Genomic DNA, 18,271 nt, shown 5'->3' on the forward strand with positions numbered 1-18,271 from the left:
TAGATTAGTGGACTATTGGAGGGAAGGGGCTAGTGGGCACACTGGTGGTGGTGGTGGTGGAAGGCTAGTGGGCACAATGATGGTAGTGGTGTTGGAGGGCTAATGGACACATTGGTGGTGGTTGTGGAGGGTTGTGGGCACAATGGTGGTGGTGGTGGTGGTAGTGGTGGAGGGCTAGTGGGCACAATGGTGGTGGTGGTGGTGGAGGGCTAGTGGGCACACTGGTGGTGGTGGAGGGCTAGTGGGTACACTGGTGGTGGTGGTGGTGGTGGTGGCGGGCTAGTTGGCACAATGGTAGAGGTGGAAGCCTAGTAGACAATGGTGGTGATGGTGGAAGGCTTGTGGGAACAATGGTGGTGGAGTTGGAGGGCTAGTGGACACAATGGTGGTGGTGGTGGTCTAGTGGACACAATGGCTTGTAATAATTATGTCTCCTTATAAGCTAAGTTTACCTCTCACCTCCCCAAAGTCAATAAAAAGTACCAGTAATATACTGTATTTTTATAAACATCATCATCATCATAATAGTGAAGTAGCAGAGATGTTAAAGTGACCGGCCAAATTCTTTACATTCTGAGTTCAAATCCTGCTGATTTTGATTCTTTCTTTTTCTTTTTGCTTGTTATTAACCCTGGGTCAATAAAGTGAAAACCAGTCAAGTACTGAAGAGGGGGAGGAGAGGGTTGATTAACTTGTCTTCACTCTTTCTCCAAAATATGTGGCTTTCTGCCAAGACTTAGCAACCACCACCACCACCACCACCACCATCATCGTCATCATGTTGTTGTACCAGTATTAAAGTTGTTGTTGTTGTTGTCGTCGTCCCTGTTGTTCCTGTTGTGACAGCTGCAGTTATTATATTAAAGTTGTTTTTGCCATTATCTTCCATGTTGTTTTTGCTTCCACTCCAACTTATTATTCTTCTTCTACAGTTGTTGTTGTTGTTATTACTATAGCTATTGTTGTGCTTAATACTGTTCTTGTAAGCACTGTAGTTGCTGCTGTTGTTGTTGTTGTTGTTGTTGTTACTGCTGCAGCTAATTTTCTTATTGCTTTTATAGTCACAATCATTGCAGCAATTGTTCTGTTGTTGTTTTTAATGTTGTTGTTGTTGTTACTGATCATCATCATCATCATCACCACCATGGCTAATACAACAAAAGCTATTATTACTATAGTTGCTGTTGTTGTTGTAAAGCAGCAGAACTGATCTTACACGCAATTACTAACAGCGTTCTAAAACAAACAAAATGGCAACAACAACAACAACAATCACAAGATTAAAATAAACAATAACTGAAAGGTAACAATGCTTCTATAGAGATGACCGAATTATCGTTGTTGTTGTTGTTGTTGTTGTTGTTGACGTAGAGGTGCTTTTACATTCAAACTGACCTGATTATTATTGTTGCATTTAGTTTTATTGTGGTGAATGTTTGTTTAGCCGCAGCAGCAGCAGTAACAACAACAACAATAAATGTTATAGCAAATTGTTTACCACTGTAGCCAGTTATTTGCATCTGATGGAGAGAAAAAAGTCAATGGTACAAGGTGATAGCCGGAAATGAACATTATGTGCATGTGTGCATGTGTGTGTGTGTGTGTGTGTGTGTGTATGCACACACACACACACACGCACACACACATATATCCGCATCTAAGTGTTTCTGTATAGGAGGGGCTGGTAAACTACAAAACGACTGTGCAGTGTGTATGTATGGCTGTAGATACAGATCTAAAGGTGTCAATATAGCATTATATGTATAAAAATCACATAGAGAGAAGCACATAGACAGGTGGAAAAATGGATGCATTGACAGATAGATAAGTAGATGGATGGATGCACGAGACAAGAGATAGACGAACAGACAGACAGGTAGATTATTCACTTTTTATTGTCTCTCTCTTGTAATTTTTCTCCCAACATGTTTTGCAAAGGGCGTGGTAGGGCTTTACCTGGCCATTATTTTTTAGTGTTAATTTATATCATGGCTCCATTCTCAAGTATAAACCAAGAAACTATTTTTGTTACAGTATTGATGTTATTTTGTTATTAGAGGGACAGTATTGTTCTAGTGTGGTGACTGACATTATTTTGCAATGGTACACTTGTCAACAACAATTTTACTGTGCTATTGATGTTTTTGCAATGGGTTTGTTGACGCAGTGCGAAACAATCTCTAGGTATATACCATTAACAATGCTGATGTTATTTTGCTGTAATATTGAAGATATCTCACTATGCTTTTGATGTTTATATGATATGTGTGTGTGTGTGTGTACGTGTTTATCTGATATTGTACTCTTGCTGAGAAGGTAACCATTGACAGTTGATTAAACAATGGAATCAGTTTCTATATTTACCTTCCTCTAATCCCCCCCCCCATACACACCCACAACACACCTACACAAATATATTATTTGATGGAGAGTTAAGGTGAGTTGCATTCAATCGACTAGTTTCAATCCCTGGTCATAGCTATTCAATATATTTACACCGCTTCACTGTTAAGGAAGCTCAACCCTATCATTGTCACCACTTTATTGTAAATTTTAACTTTAGATGATAGTTTTACGTTAATACATTCAATGATGACTTCATTTCTCATCTGTTTTTCAACAAATTGATTAACCCATTCAAAGCACGAGAAATATTTTTACAATTTTGCTACTCCTGTACTGCAAATATTCAATTAAACTTTTACATTACACCAGGGCCACCATAGTTTTAAGATGACCAATTATATGTGGCCACAACAGAGATGTAACACTGCTGTGCCAAGCACCTGTCCTTCATTATCATTGACAGATTCTCAATTCTATGTTGTGTCCCTACCAATAACATCAATACAGTTTAAGGGTTTTCATCAACTTTTAGGGTGTAGAACCCTCCTATATATAACATCTGATAGGGCCTGCTATTTAACATGGTAACAGTGACAGCAATGTCTAACCTGTGTTAAGTAACAATGGATAAAAGATGGATGAAACATGTCCATAAGTCTCCTCTTTGATCTAGTGCTCACACAGATATTTTAAGCCTACAGGAGAAACCTGCTACATGTACACCACACTTCAAAATTAGAGAATTTTCAAAACATAAACATAATCAAAAATACCACCAATCATACAATGTATATTTTTCCATATTTATTACATGTTTAAAAAGTTCAACAACACCATTTATAAATAACTTACAAACTTTCTGCAGAAGTGTTGACCTCTAAAATCAGTCACACACCAATTAATTTAATTAAAATATAAACCTCAATGAATTAGAACATTTTCGACCAACATATATTGTTTATTCTTTTATTTGTTTCAGTCATTGGACTACAGCCATGCTGGGGTTCTGCCTTGAAGAATTTTTATTCAAATGAATCGACTCCAGCACATATTTTTTTAAAGCCTAGGACATATTCTATCGGCCCCTTTTGCCAAACTGTTAGGTTGAAAGGACAGAAACACACCAACACAGGTTGTCAAGTGGTGATGAAGAACAAAATCAGATACAAAGACACATACATGTAATATATATATGACGGGCTTCTTTAAGTTTCCGTCCATCAAATCCATTCATAAGGTTTTGGTTGGCCTGAGCTATAGTAGAAGACACTTGCCCAAGGCACCATGCAGTTGGTTTGAACCCAGAACCATGTGGTTGAAAAGCAAACTTCTTACCATACAGTCACACCTGATCCTGTACAACATTTTCCACAAGTCTTCACTCATTGCTAGAAAGAACTTTTAAACCATCATACTACTGGATACACATTAACTACCTAGAACAATGGCTAACGTTATACGTATATCTGTATATATACACATCCATGAATTTACATGTGTGTCTGTGTATGCATAAGCATTTTTAATATGCATATATGTAACATGTCTATCTGTGCATATACATGTACGCATTTTATAGAGAGACAAAAACTTGAATAACACTTGGAGGTTGTGATCATCTGACTGTTTTATTTTAAATAAATAACATTCAAAGATATTCAATAGAACAGGTTTTGAAATCTGAAATGGTAATTCTTCTAAATGAACTTATCTGAGAGAAGTTGTCAAAAGGTAAACGTATTTTTGTCTATCAAATGTACTCTATTCTTAAAGATCGACAAAATAATGAGCACTTACAACTTTAAATAAACATATAATACAAGAACCAAACAAGGCAGATCCTTAAGAAGCAGATGCATCTTATGCAGAGACATAACAATAGGAAGAATATTTAGCTGTGTGCCAAAACAGCCTAGAAACAAATACAGTGGACCACAATTGTGGTTTTAGTCTTCATTATCAACTGTAAAAGAACAGCAAAACAAATATCAAAACAATTTCTTGTTCTTTTGATAAAATATAAAAAATTTCATCAGAATCAATTTTGCAGTTTTGTTTATTGCAGTGTTAAAAATCAACAACATCAATCAGTGACAGTGAAAAATATTGTGTATCATTGTATTTTATTGTAATTATTTCTTATGGTTTAGCACAATACCATATGCGGTGTGTGTGTGTGCATGCGCATGTGTGCACGTGCGTGCATGTGTGTACAAACACAGTTGCACACATGCACATATTTGGATTCAGAATTTCAGATTCTAACTTTGTAAAGATACTAGATTAACTAATAATAATGGCTTTGAATTTCTGGCACAAGGCCAATAATTTCGGAGAAGGGGGTAAGTCAATTGCAACTGGTACTTACTTAATCAACCCCAAAAGGATGAAATGAAAGATCAACCTTGATGGAATTTGAAATCAGAACGCAAATAAAGATGATGTGCCACTAAGCATTTTGACCAGTGCACTAACAATTCTGCAAGCTTGCTGCCTTAATAATAATAACAATAACGCACATAATGCCTGAAATTTTGTTGGGGGGGGGGGGGGGGGAGGGGTAGTCAATCACATTACCCCCTGTATTCAACTGGTACTTATTTTATTGTCCCCAAAAGGATGACTTTTGCAGAATTTGAAGTCAGAATGTAAAGACAAGTGCAATAAGGTTAAGCTAATGATCATGCCAGCTCACCACCTCAACAACAACAAACTATGTTGCACAAAATGAAGAAAGAATTATTATCTGAAGCCAGAAATATAGAACAAGTCACTAAAACAGTGGGAGAATTCAAGAACAGAAAGAAGAATGACAATGAAAATAGCTGTAGAAAGATGGAATTTTATCATCGATTAACTCAATAAACCAAGGATGAGGGATGTGAAGAATGCTAATTGTGGCAAATAGATGCAAACCAATAACACTGAATTGCTGATTACAGCTACTCGGGAACAAGTCATTAAAATGAATTTGATAAAAACAAAGATTAATAAAACTCAGCCAGAGAGCAAAGGCAGAATTTGTGGGAAAGAAACAAAAATATTAACCAACTTCTAAGTGAATGCAGTTAACTAGCACAAAAAGAGTATAAGTGCAGGCAAGACTGTTGCAGTAAAAGAGAGGATTGAGTATGCAGATTCAAAGTGACAAAGAGATGATTAAGAGAGATTTGAAGAGACTTGTTGACACTAAGCCTCAAGATGATAACCCTGCTAATTAGAACGGCTTGTAATAGCTTTATAATAATTGTGGGTAATTTAGACAAAAGGCTGGCAGTTTTTTAAGGAGATGGGGGTTGATTGATACTACTGACCTTAAGGCAAGACTGGTACTTTATTTTATCAACCACAGAGGTATGAAAGACAAAGTTGACTCAGAGGTATTTGAACTCAGAGTATAAAAGGCCAGAGGAGATACTGCAAAAGATTTCTTTTTATGAGCACTAACGATTCTGCCAGCTCACTGCCTCAATAATAATAATGGTTTCAAATTTTGGCAGAAGGCGAACAAGTTTGGGGGATGGGGTAAGTTGATTAGACAGACTCTAGAGGTCAACTGATTCTTATTTCATCAACCCTGAAAGGACGAAAGACAAACACAACTTCAGCAGAATTTAAACTCAAAACATAAAGACAGATGAAATGCCACCAAGAATTTAACTGAGTGTGCTAACAATTCTGCTAACTCACAGCCTTAATTAATAATGATAATAATAATAATAATAATAATAATAATGGGTTCTGCCTGTAATAACTGGTGCATTGGGATCTGTGAGTAAAGATATAGAGAAATAGCTGAAAGAGATTGGAATAGAATGTCCTGTAGAGTTTCTACAGAAAGTTTACCTCTAAAGAACATTAGGAAAGATTATCAGGAGGGTTCTAAGCACTTGAAAGACTATTGAAAGATGGTGGATACCTAAAATTACAGGTAGTAACCTGCTACCCATATAAATTCTACAAGGAATAAGAATGAATCTGAGTCAAATGCTTTGAACATGCACCTGTAGATTGGAGAAAGACAATTGGGAGAGTGTGATTGCCTTAGTTATATTATTATTATCATTATTATTGCCATTATCATTATTGAGTGAGAGAGCAGTGCATGCCATCAGTGACACTGGGATAAAATATACGAAGCTCAGTATACCCATCATGACTACCTCTCTAATTAGGGTACACCAGGCACATGCATCACAACCATGTGTGTGACATAGTGATTTCATATCAAGATAAACAACACATGATCTTGCAGGTGGGGTCACTGCCTGGTACTGCATCAGGGCATTATTATTATTATAAGGCGGCGAGCTTGCAGAATTGTTAGCATGCCCGGGCGAAGTGCTTAGCGGTATTTCGTCTGTCGCTACATTCTGTGTTTAAATTCCACTGAGGTCGACTTTGGTACTTATTTAATCGACCCCAAAAGGATGAAAGGCAGTTACGCACTGGAGTCAATGTAATCGACTTAATCCCTTTGTCTGTCCTTGTTTGTCCCCTCCATGGGTATGGAGCATCAAAATACTAAATAAAAGAGAAATAATCAAGACATGTAGTCATGATGTCATTTTGTCACAGAGAGCAGGTGACAGAACAGAGAAAAAGTGTTGGGATAAAACCAAAACAAAATATTGGTAAGTGGTAGAGAAACAAAATGGAAAGGAAATAATGAACAACAGCGACAGGTTTAGGAACAAAACTATTCAGGTCACTTTTTAAATCCATGTTTCAGTTCCATTGACCAATTTTTTTCCTGTATTTTTTCCTTTTATTTTTATTTTATTTTTATTTATTTATTTTTTTTATCAGAAGTCAGATTTTCTTCATACTCATTTTTCCTCACTTAAAAAAAATTTTTTTTTTTCATAGTTTGATAAAAATATATTTCAAACAGCCACAGTAATTATTGATCAGCAAAACATTTCTGAATAACAGACAATTCCTCTTTAATAAAATTCTAGTGCATGTCTTATAGGAATCCCTTCTTTCATTTTTAACACTACCAACCCCACCACCACCACCACCATTTCTGTCTTATACTTTTGCTTTCTTCCTAATTCACTTTGGCTTCCTGATATGAAATCTCTTTAAACAAATTACAGTGATTCTCCATGACTGTATGCATGTGTATGCATGCATGTATGTGTACATGTATATGTTGCATGTTTGTACATGTGTGTATTTGGGTGTGTATGTGCATGCATGTGCTTGCATGTCTATGTGTGTGTATGCATGTGAAAAGCATGCATATATGTATGTGAAGAGAAAGATCAGCTATTTCAAAGAAATTAAATATTTTTATAGACACCAACAAGCAGGGGAACAGCATCATCAAATTATTTCTCAGCTCAACTGCATTGTTGAAGTGTAAAACCATTGAATATGAAAATAAATTTAATGTCAATTTAATATATCAGATATAGATTTTACAAATGTTTACACATTCATAAAAGAAATTCTTCATTTGCTTTGCTGATATCTGTAAGACAAGATCACTTAATTTGTCTAATGTTAATTATTATTTCTACAATAAGTATACTTACTACAATAAATATACATTCATTAAACTATTGAATTCATTTTTATAATTTCAGTTATGTTTATTCTAATACAGTTCATTACCTTCAAGCAGTTAGCTACAATGATACCGTGATGACTGACTGAACACAACCCCTGGACATGGCCGGTTCTGAAAAAATGAACCTGCTGACACTAGTTTCACGCCACCACCACCATATCAATAAAGGAACTTCCATCCCATTATGAGCAGAAATCTCAAAATCTTGATCAAGGAATTAACATCCACATAGACTCCAAGTTGACAGGGACGTAAACATACCAGCATCGTTTGTCAAGTTATGTTGGGGGGACAAACACATATACATACATACACATATATATACATATATATCATCATCATCATCATCATCATCGTTTAACGTCCGCTTTCCATGCTAGCATGGGTTGGACGATTTGACTGAGGACTGGTGAAACCGGATGGCAACACCAGGCTCCAGTCTGATTTGGCAGAGTTTCTACAGCTGGATGCCCTTCCTAACGCCAACCACTCATATATATACACACACGACGGGCTTCTTTCAGTTTCCATCTACAAATCCACTCACAAGGCTTTGGTCGGCCTGAGGCTATAGTAGAAGACACTTACCCGAGGTGCCATGCAGTGGGACTGAACCTGGAACCATGTGGTTGGTAAGCAAGCTACTTACCATACAGCCACTTCTTTCTATGACATAAACATAATGACATGGCCAAAAGTTGGTCAATAATCTGAAGTTGCATGCCATAATGTTGGATGGTCATCTTTGCCAAAACAAAAAATACAAGATATCCATAAATTACTTTTACAATTTGAAAAATTCAGGGGATGGCAGGGATAGGATAACTCAACATGTTGCATGCAATCAATGCAGCCCACATGGAAGGGTTCTGATGTTTCTAATAAAACTTTATTTGTTTGCCTGTTTTCCAATAAACTCCGAGTTATCAATTTTTTTTTTTCCTGATTTAGAAAAAAAAAATTGTAAAGGTAATTCATGGACACCCAGTATATAAACATCATTATTAAGCTATTTTCTCAGATCCATACAAATATGAATATACAGGAACAAGTATCTTCCAACAAAAATAAAAAAGTAGAGAAAAAAACCTTATTCAAATATCTCTTCTGCTTTCCTACTCAATAGCAGTAAGTTCAAGAGATAAAATCATGGCAGACTTATTTATGACAGACCACTACAACTGACACTAAACTGACCAATGACATCAAAGCCAGCAAACACATGACCAACATTCACTGATACTGGATTGCATGACAAATATGATACCGAAAATTCAGTGTAATGACAAACAGATGAATATATTCCACTGTAGCAATTTCTCATTTAAATAATGAAACACAGAAATAGAAAAAACTTTATATATACACAGACACACGTACACAGATACACACATATCATCATCATTTAGTGTCCATATATCGTTTAACATCCGTATGTTTGTATGTAAGTGTATATGTATGTATATGTGTGCATGTGTGTCATCATCATCATCATCGTTTAACATCCGCTTTCCATGCTAGCATGGGTTGGACGATTTGACTGAGGACTGGTGAAACCAGATGGCTACACCAGGCTCCTGTGTGTATACATATATATATATATATATGTGTGTATGTGTATGGTAGCATATACACACACACAGACACAAACCATCTTCACACTTTCCTGTCCCAGAAAGCACTTTCCCTTCATTTTTTCTACTTCCGGTCACTTCAGAAATTTGACCACATGTGGACTGTTGGTGATTTTTTACCTCCTTCTTCCTTCTTCCCTTTTGGACTTCCCTGTTTTTCCCGTTTCCAAAGAAGAGCCATGCTCAAAACATCAAACAACTACTCTCTTCTTTCTCTGAGGATCTTATTCACAGGAATTTTCAATTGGCCAGATAACTGAAGAGATGTTGGCGTGGGCTCCCACCCTGGCATCCGAAACTCAGAGTTTTATCATGGCTACTGAATAAGTGTCACATATTTTTACAGATATATATATATATATATATATATATATATATATATATATATATATATTACTATCATTATTATTATCATTATTATTGTAAATATACAAAATAGCCAAGAGAAAGAAATAAGTTGTGCTCCTTACACCTGCCAAAAGGTCTTAATTGAAGCAATACCAACTGGAATTTGAAACCAAAACTTGGATTTTGCATATCAAAAAACTGTTGCTCTGCATTTGCACCACCCCCGACTGACTCTAATTTCAAGACAAGGCCAGCAATTTTGAGGATGGGTGGGAGGTAGTTGGTAACAAACATTAACCCCAGTACTAATTTGGTATTTTATTCCATTGATGCTGGAGGGACGAATGGCAAAATTGACTTCGGCAGGGTTTCAACTCGAAATGTATGGAGAACAAATACTTGCAGGTCTTTCTTACAGTCCCACAGCCACAAATTTTAATGGAAGGAGTTTAACCATATAATTTGAAATGAAATCAGGATTTGACAGACACTTCTTTTATAGATCTCTGACAGGATTTCAACTCAGAATCTCTGGGGTTCTCACCAAATAACCTCAGCACATTTGGTCTGGTATTCTACCAGTAATAATACTCCTAATGTTGGCACAAGGCTGACAATTTCTATATATATATAACACACACACCCATATATATATATCTACACCACCACTACACTCCCATACTTGCACATCTCTACACATACACCCCACCTCAAGAAGCCACACACACGCACACATATAGCACAGACACATTCCTATATATGGAGGCTGTCCTAAAATGCACATAACATCCTACTGGACTCCTCTCTTCCTCAATCTCCCCCATAGAACCACATTCTCACTTGGTCTCCTGCCCCACCTCACTGTTATTTTTTGGGAGTTTTTTTTCCCAACCATTTCGTCTCATTCTTTCAATATTTTTTCCTTTTCCTTCTGATGAAAGACTACCCACTGAAACGTCAAGACCTTTACCCGCTTCTTTTTGAGAATCAAAGAAGTAAAACTACATTTGCTAAAACCTGTCCCTGCTGTATTGTCTTCTTTTTTTGCTCATTGCATATATATGTATGTACGCATCTATATGTATATATGTATGCATAAAAATGCACATGAGTGTGTGTGGGTGATGATGGGTGGGGGTGCACGTGAAGTGGGGCGATGGGGGTGTGGTGGATGGGGGGTTAGCACATGTACTTGGGCATGGGAAATAAATATGTCCTGTAGTCATTAATGGATCACTGAGTTAGCATCAAAGAAATGTTTATAAAGACATTAGGGAAATGTCAGGTGGAGAGACTCTGTACCTTTCTGTCTGATTACCTTCAACTGGAAATCACAGGTAGAAAGGAGGCAAACCACATTCCGGACTCAATATGGGAGTTTGCTTCACATGCCTACAGCATCCACATGTATTTATTGATGTGTGAGTGGGAAGTGGAAAAAAAACCCAGTAATTATATAGGTGTTTGTGTGTTATAGATATTTAAATACATATGCATAACAGTATGTGTATTGTATGCTGCACTAGAATATGTAAAATTATATATTGTTTTTTTTCTGAGATGGGAACCCAAAAACCTTTATTGGAAATGTTAAGGTCCAATACCCTTCTTATTAAGAATGTCCAAAAATGTTCAGTGAACTTTATCATAAGGTGTTTAAATTTAATCTTAAACCAGAAAAAATTCCTGCCACATGAAACTAAATTAAGGTTATTTGTAAAAGAATTATATGTATATACATGTTATTGAACTGATTATGCGCTGGTTATATATTTCTTGTACATTCATCAAACATTATTTTTCTATAGCAGAGAGAGGGAATCTATTGTTAATATGGTTATAAGTTTTTCAAACTTTGATGAAATTATTTATTGTTTAACTCTACTGAAGCAAAACTAAAGTCAAAAATATTCCAGCCATAAATGTTCTTCCTTTGCACAGTTCTTCCATTTTTAAGATGGCAAAGGATGTAATATAAAGAATATTTAACTGTTATTTCTAACAGCTAAAGCAACTACATGAAGACTATCTTGTTAATTTACTGCAGTCATTATTAGAGGTTTTTATGTTCACCCTAATTAATATCCCAAACTAACAGAAATTAAATTTGTTAAAGATTATTGTTATTAGAATGGCCCCTGTTCAATAATGTGTTATACCTAGGTGCTCAAAGTTGCGAGAATATTTTTAATTGTATGAATTGAGAAAGTTTACTTCTTGGTGGTTGCTGGTACAGCAAAGGTTTCTCAACAGTAATAATCTTTGCAGTTTCCACCTTGACTCTCAAGCAAAATCAGCAAATAATAAACTGCACCCTATCAATCAATCAATACACAATACACCTCTCCATACTTTGGATATGCTAAGACAAACATCTCAGAAAAATAAAATAAAATGATAATATATACAGAGAAATGTAATTATTATTGTCTAATTAAATACCAGACTATTTGGTCGTACTGTTTACACACAAACTAATTTCATCTTTTTTAACATTTTACCAACAGATATCATATTTCAATGTTAGAGTAGCAGTGATGAGTAGTTCTATAAGCCATCCCTCAGATACTAGAGAAGAATTCAACATTACGTAATGTGTCTGAGAAAAGTCAGTCTAGCAGAGCCCATGTAAGCTAACAAACCAGAAGAAAATGTGAGTGGTTATTGCTAGTCAGAAGAATTTCTTCTAATACAGGAGGACAAGGTTATTTTAATAGTTGGTTGTCTTGACTGGCAATGGAGATAAAACAAAATTAAGGATGCAATACAAACTACCAATATTTCATCTAACATTCCACCTCTCTCTCTCTCTCTCAATCAAGTGAGCAGCAGAAACATTTTAGAAGTTTATTTTACCAATGCCCCCAAACCAATTATGGATTATTGTTGTTAAATTGAAAATCTTGCAGCACCTTCAGGCAGTGTTAGCAACGTACCAAAAGGTGTCAGTACTTTGGTTGAAAATACCACACTAAGCAGTTGTTAGCTGAGCAATAGGATGAAGTTAATCATAAAGAAACACCTCCCCATCTGCTTGCTTCCATTTCTGTATACATCAGAGAAATAAGTTCTGTGAACATCACACACACTCACACACACACACACACATTTATTGTAAGCTAAATATAGTAGCTATAATTTCATTTTGTCCTGCCATCACTCTATACTGCTTGATGTCTCGCAAGTCTAGGGAATATGGCAACTAACATAGTTTATTTGTGCCAAAAATATACTGTTTTAATACACAAAATTGGTTTGTTATACATTTTAGATATAAATAATTTAGTATATCCACAAACAGCTTAGGACCAATCTATAATTTAGACTAAAAGTATTCATATGTAATTTTATTTATAAATGAATCTTTACTTCTCTATCTATCCACATCTCTCTTCAATAAAATGTTTTATGATATTAAGCAATGTAAACAAGAAATAGCCAAGATGATAGCTAGAGGAAGCTCTGGTCAGTTGCCATTCAGCATTTATAGACAACACAATAACAAAAGTTCCTGCCTGAAGAGCTTCTACCATTAACACAGCTTTGGGAGTTGGTTGATTGCTTTAAAATTAATGTTGCATTATCTTTATTTATGAAAGACTTAGTCTCTGGTTAGTATCTCACTACAGTGAGCAATCTGAGGTGGGAAGAAACAACAACAACAACAGCAGCAGCAGCGGCAGCAGCAGCAACAAATATAAAGTAACAAAGATAGTGAACATCTAAAAATAAAAACAAGGAAATATTGATGATGAAGATAAATAGGGAAAATATAAATAACAACAGGAAACACATAGGTAAAGAGATTGGGAGAGACTAGCCAAAGATAGAGAGATAAAAATATATAAATAAAAAAAAGAAAAAGTGAGAGATGGACATATGAAGAGAAGAGAGAGAGACTAGTAGAGAGATGAGAGTGTAAAATGATACATTAGTGTACCTGAAAAGTTAAAGGTTGTATATTTATGAGATGAGGCAAGCTATAAGTAGGTATAAAATGGAAGAGGGAGGGGGGAGGGGAAGTAAAAGATATATAATAGACAGAAATTGATTTCATTGATTTGTCGATATTTGTTTAAAACATAAGAACACATTTCACACCCACACCCCACATAGACATAAACATCTCCGCTTCACACCATCTCTACTCTCACTCTCTCATATATATATATATATATGCACACACACACAAATATTCATACACACAAATATCTACATTTATCATTATCTACATGTTCAAACATGTATATATATACACACACACATGCATACATCTCTATCTACCTGTCTAACTACATACACACACACAAATATATTTATCACTCTATAAATATATCTACACATACACTATATGTGTGTGTGTGTATATATATATATATACATATATATATATATATACACACATACAGGCAGAAAGTTACAAAAGTGACTAAAGGCTTGAGAGCTTCATGAACACCACTCATCAAACCTACAACTCTACACTATTCATTCATTCAGTTGGTTTTATGTCTCTTTTTCTATGTCAGCATGGGATACATGAGTATGTTACTGAGGCCATGTTTTACAGCTGGTTGTCCGTTCTGTAGCTAACAATGATGTCTTGTTTTAAAAACAAGTAAGGGATCTTTATTTCACAAATCATTGAAGGTGCAAACCAAGTGGACAATTTATTAAGAGGGAAAGAAGTGATGACAACATCATAGTTTGTAGTTCATAGCAATATTAAGACACAAACATAAACACACACACACATATATATATATACGACAGGCTTCTCTCAGTTTCTATCAACTAAATTCATTCACAAGGTTTTAGTCAGCTAAAGGATATAGTACAAGACACATACCCAAGGTGGGACAGAACCCAAAATCATATGGCTGAGAATCAAACTGCTTAACCACAGACATGCTCACACACACACACACACAACACATGCACACGCATACATATATATATATATATATATATATATATATAGGTGCAGGCATGGCTGTATGGTAAGAAGTCTGCTTCCCAACCACATGATCCTGGGTTCAGTCCCCAGAGTGTGGCACCTTGGGCAAATGTCTTCTACTATAGGTTCAGGTCAACCAAACCCTTGTGAGTGGATTTGGTAGACAGAAACTGAAAGAAGCTCATTATATGTGTGTGTGTGTGTGTGTGTCTGTGTGCCTTTGTGTTTGTCCCATCACCACCACTTGACAACATGTTGGTGTGATTACATTCCCTTAACTTAGCAGTTAAGCAAAAGGGATCAAATAAAATAAGTATCAGACTTTAAAAAGTTAAGTACTAGGATCGATGCATTTGACTAAAAAATTTTCAAGCTAGTGCCCCAGCAGGGCCACAACACACACACACACACACACACACACACACACACACACACACACACATGTACATACGATGAAATCAAATAAACGACAAAGAAACAAGAGATTATTCAATGAACTTCAATAGCTTACAAATGTTTATGCTGTAAGATCCAGCATGCCCAGAGCTGAGTGTATGTGCATCACATTCAAGCTTTGTCAGAACTTGTAAAATGAAATGCACCAAGGAAGCTACAAGTGATACACAGCTCTGAATGCAATGCATCTTATAGAAGAAACAGTTGTAAGCTAAAGACATTCATTGTATAAACTCCTGTTCCTTTGTCATTTATTTGGTTACGTATTATGTTCCATACTCAACTAATGCTTTATTCAGATGCATATATATATATATATATATATATATATATATATATTGAGTTCTAATGCCAGGTTAATAGTATCACCATGCCTCAGCAAAATGTTCAATTATATATATATATATATATATATATATATATATATATATATATATATACACATGTATAAAACACATACTTTCATGTCAATATATAAACAATTTAACATTAAACTGAAAAATTACTCAATATTTTCTTAGTAGAGTATATGTTTATCAAACTTTTACAAGTAAGGGGGTGACAGTGACTTAGAAGTTTCAGATTGCTGGCCTTCGTCAAACAATCCAACGAAACAGGTGGTGATTCAATAAGAGTTAATGCAGGATTAGAACATACAGCATAGAAGGACACAAGAATTTCAATGAGTAGACACCTCACAGGTAAGATCAACATAGACCAAAGATACAAGGAAGTCTTCTGTCAAACACAGATTACAATTCATAGTTGCCATAAACAATTGGCCAATCCATGTCTACATGTAAATAGTAGACAAGTCCATAGTTACATTCAAGCAATAGATCAATCCAGATATGACTGAGTGAGTACCCCCAAAGTCACCCATATGTCCAGCAGCTACCTCATCAATGCATTGAATACTCCTCAATCCAATACTTATGTGAGACATCATGGGACAATCAGATTAGGAGACATCAAATTAAATCAAGATACCTTCAGAACAGTTTGATTAGTTTGGTCACCAGACATCTATTGCTGGATACGTAAACAGCACTAAACTACAATGAAACTAGGCACGTTTCTTTTTAAACTAATAGCAATAACATATTTATCTACAAGGCCATATCTAACAATATGACACCTGATTATTATTATTATTGGAGATTATATCAATGGCAACATAATGTGGATTAAAAAATATTCCATCTTTGCAGATAAGTTTGTCTGAAAAACGATAATCTTAAGAATTTCTGAGTTATAATCTTATAAAGAGATCTTGAGTAACAATATGTTTCTGGATGTTTGTCAATAGATCAATACATAACAGGAATTGTAAGGGTTAACACAGAGTACAGCAGCAATAAATTACAATCATGACATACTGAGGTTTTAGAATTTGATTTTGTTTCACAAGTGTTGTTTGGATAAACAGCTTGGTATGAATGAGCTAAATATTGTTTTTATTTCAACGAAATAAAGGTTTATAGAAGAGAAAGTACAGCAGCAAACAGACTAACCAGTTTATGATGAACTTTATGTACTTTTGTAAACAAGTAATCGAAGTTCAGAGTATTTCATTATTTCATTGTTTTCGTGGTTATTCTTTCCAGTAGGAGCTTGTAAATTGGAATATTTTCTACGTGATGTTACAATTTTCATCTATTGTTTGAAGTGGTGAGGAATCTATTATGATAGGAAAAATAGTGGGAGGGTAATGACATGAATGATGTTGAAAAATTCATAGCCTCCTATTTTGAGTGAAGCCATCTGTAGTTAGAGCATCTGGCTTTCTAGGATCAGAGATATTTCTCAATATGTGCACAGCTCCATTAACTTCCAGATAAAAGAATTCACATCCAGCAACGTAAACAGTATTTCCTCTGCAGCACCTCCCTATATGGCCCTACGAATTGGGACATCACTTTGGCTATAGACGGGATTAAATTACCAGCTGATGACTGTTGACTTCTCTATAGACAGCCTGAAACACAAACAGCCATACCCACAACTCCTACCTAAAACAGTTCAATTATTTCAAATATTAATAACTGATTAAAGACGAGATAATATCAAACAACAAGGTAACAAATATAAGAATACTTGTCTTTAGTTTTCCTTAAGAGTTATCAGAAAAGTTCATCAAATCTTTTATAAACACAAAGAACAACTTCATTTCATTAAAGAGTCCTGTCAATTTAATTTTACCAGTCCAATATAATTTAATGATTGCAACATAACTTTTCAGTTAGCCTGATAGAGTAAATCTGATTTTTGACATATTTATTGACAATAAAGCAATGACAAATTGAAATAAAACCAGAGCATAAGATGGCAATAGGAATGTGTGTGTGTGTGGGGGGGGGGGGTTATAAGGAGACTAGAAGCAATATAGCTGAATGGGTGTTAATTAATGAGTTGCTTACATCAGTGTAATTCGTCAGAAATGATACAACAGCCTTAATAGATAAACACAAAGATGATAGAGACACTACAGAAGTACTTATTAATAATGGAATTTTTATTGTGCATATCATCATTTTTAATTTGAAATAGAAAATATAAATTTTTTAAAAATCCAGAAAGTCAAGAGGAAAATGGAAGTATTTAGAGTTTCAATTAAGTGTCAAAGAGATGAGAGAAATTAAATAATAAAGAGGGAGAAAATTGAATATCCACAATATTTAAATATATTTGGATGAAGGTAAGAGCAAAGAGGAGGAAATAGAGAAATATAAAACAAAAATGAATTTGTGTTAAATGATGATGGTTGCTTTAATAAAGAAAACATGGAAGTTAACAAAAAAAGAAAAAAGACTATCAATTGCCGATAATTCTGAAATAAGATAATCTGGTTGAGAAAGTAAATTATAAAATAAGGAGAAGAGAGAGTGAGATATATGTGTGGGGGTACAGGACAAGATATTCCTGTGTGTGTGTGTGTGTGTGTGTGTGTGTGTG

General features: G+C 35.1%; 1 protein-coding gene and 1 long non-coding RNA gene across 38 annotated transcripts in view; one reads left to right on the top strand and one right to left on the bottom strand.

Annotated features, from left to right (window-relative positions):
- LOC106881718 (forkhead box protein P4) overlaps positions 1 to 18,271 on the bottom strand; it is a 543,812-nt gene that overhangs the window by 417,387 nt on the left and 108,154 nt on the right. The window lies entirely within an intron of this gene.
- On the top strand, positions 1,714 to 7,755 carry LOC149135885 (uncharacterized). Its single transcript, XR_016241353.1, has 2 exons — positions 1,714 to 1,876; positions 3,326 to 7,755. It is a non-coding gene; the product is annotated as an uncharacterized LOC149135885 (long non-coding RNA).

The sequence above is a fragment of the Octopus bimaculoides genome, chromosome 4 (assembly GCF_046866305.1).
Source record: "Octopus bimaculoides isolate indiv1 chromosome 4, ASM4686630v1, whole genome shotgun sequence".
Classification (NCBI taxonomy): Eukaryota; Metazoa; Mollusca; class Cephalopoda; order Octopoda; family Octopodidae; genus Octopus; species Octopus bimaculoides.